This window comes from Triticum dicoccoides, unplaced genomic scaffold (genome assembly GCF_002162155.2).
Source record: "Triticum dicoccoides isolate Atlit2015 ecotype Zavitan unplaced genomic scaffold, WEW_v2.0 scaffold232541, whole genome shotgun sequence".
Lineage (NCBI taxonomy): Eukaryota > Viridiplantae > Streptophyta > Magnoliopsida > Poales > Poaceae > Triticum > Triticum dicoccoides.
Window position 1 is genome coordinate 1 of NW_021246333.1, and position 2,387 is coordinate 2,387.

General features: G+C 49.8%; 1 pseudogene; it reads right to left on the bottom strand.

Moving 5' to 3' along the window:
• Positions 1-6: 6 nt before the first annotated feature.
• LOC119345390 lies at positions 7-787 on the bottom strand (annotated as a pseudogene).
• Between the last annotated feature and the right edge of the window lie 1,600 nt (positions 788-2,387).

The following is a 2,387-nucleotide window of genomic DNA, read 5'->3' on the forward strand; positions in this document are numbered from 1 at the left end:
ATGCACTTGAGGTGGGGGTTCGTCGGACAGTCAGTGTAGAAGAGTGTCACCTGCATCATAGCCAAGCATCTCAGAGTCAGAAACGACCAACATACATTCATAGATCCCTTGATTATATATGTGTTATGGAAATTAACTTACGTCGCCATGGTCAAGAACGGCCTTGAGCGTGTCCATGTCGTTCAGCTCGATGAATGTCACCTTGATGCCCATCTTGGAGAGCTTGTCGCGGATGAAGGCGCGTGCCTCGCTGTAGCACTCAGTCGTGGTCACCACGTGGCCGGCACCGGGCAGTACGAGCGCAAGCAGCGTGGCAACGATGGCGTTCATTCCCGAGGACGTGACAAGCGTCGACTCAGGCCCTCTCCAGTGCACTGATCTTGTCCTCTAGGACCTTCACAGTGGGGTTGCCGTAGCGGCCGTACTCGAAGCTGTGGCGCCGGCCTTCCTTGAACGCGATGAGGTCGCCCGAGCTCTTGAACCAGTGCGTCGTGCCGCTCACAATAGGTGTCGCGATCGAGTCAGTGTCCATGGCGCCGTTCTTCCCCATCTTCTCCCCGGCGTGAACCGCCAGGGTCTCATCTGAGAGAGTAGCATCTCGCTTCAGAGCCGTGGCGGCATCCTGCTGCACCACCGGCACAGGTTGCTCGGCGCCAGGGAGGGTGGCATCAAGGAGCGCCTCCGGGCTCAAAGCGGTGACACGCTTTGATGAACGTCGAGCGCGGAGCAGGCGGCGCTGCTCGATGGGCGAAGCCTTGTTGACGAGAGGAGAAGATGACCGTGCCATTAGTAATTTGTGGGGTCGACGAAGAGGAGTGAAAACAGGTGGAATCGAAGAGATTAGCCAGAGCTAGCAGCTGCTCGTTTGTGTTCTTGCTATCTGTGTATACGATGGTGGTAATATATACTGCCGATCGATCAGTCTGGCTCTGTGCGCGTCGATTCATATCTACGTGTCAGTCTACATATAATATCGTCCCACTACCACATGCCACATGTGGCATCAGTGCTCAGTCACGCAGGCGTGTAATTAAGCCGCGTGGTAATTAAGATGTACAAGTGGATCCATGATTAATCTACTACTATTAAATAAGGCATGTGATTAGTTAGCTGCAACGTGCCAGTAGACCTGGGCCACGACGAATCTAAGGGAAGTCTTAGGTCAAATCTGCGTGTTTACATCTACAACGCCGTACTGTGATCGATGCTGCGTTGGATTGGACAAGACCTCATCATTAAACAAAGATGGGTCTGGTTGGGCTTTGGCGAATGCCTCGCTAGATTTGATGGAAGAAAACAAAAGCGGTCCGGTAGGATCTACATGGAAGAAACAGCGGCGCATCAAATGGACACCTAGGCATGAAACCACCGTTATCGAAAACGGTTTTGGAGGTGGTTTTCGGATATAACCCTTAGGGCATTTCTAACCAATCCCCTTAAAATAGCGTAGTATCCGGCATAGTAAACCCTTACAAGAGTATCTTTACTCCACTATGTTTTCTCTGGACCTAACCGATCCCTTATACATAACGGAGTAAAAAGTACTTTCATTTGCATTTCATTTTCGGCCATCAAAACACATTTTTTTGCTTCTTTATTGCATTCAACGGCATTTTGATACATTGAAGTACATAATTCATCAATTCTTCGCTATGAGAGCAAGGCCAAAGAAAACAAAAACCACAATTAGACACTTTAAAAGATACCCAACTTTCATAACTGCTTCCGCAAGTTGGATTAATATTTTCTCTATGTCTTCATTGTTGATTATCTCTATTGCCTTCTCGACCTTGCACACTTCTTTCTTTTTTGATTCCGAAGAATTCGACGTTGCTTCACATCTAGTCTCATCTCTAGCCTCTATTCTAGCAATGAGTGCACGAACATCTATCAAATTTCATATTATCAATAGATCGATGTAATCTTCTACCCAATACAAAATTTGCATCCATCCTACACACAAATTTGAGCAAACATTGAGCTACCAAAATTCTGCTGGCGGCCGGTGAACAACCGACTCAAAAGAAGCACATACCTCATCTTTTTTGCACTTGAAGAACACCCATCCGAGATGTTCCAGCATGGTAGAAACTCGGCGCACCACCTACCGCGGGCAGTCATCTCACTTTACGACTGGCAACGGTGAGCGGACGAGCTACTGGGCTAGCACCGAGCCCAGGCGATGGCGGGTGTGTCTTTGCCGGCGAACCGCCGGCGGGAGAGATCCGAGTTGCTAGAGGCGGAGTCAATACCTTTATGTGGCGCGGAGGCTTTGCCGGGGCAGTGCGTTCCGATACACGGCCAATCAATGGCAAGGCATAGTCGCCGGCGGTGGTAGCCGCAGATCTACCGGTAGTGCGCCGTGGATGGGCCAAGGAGGCACAAAT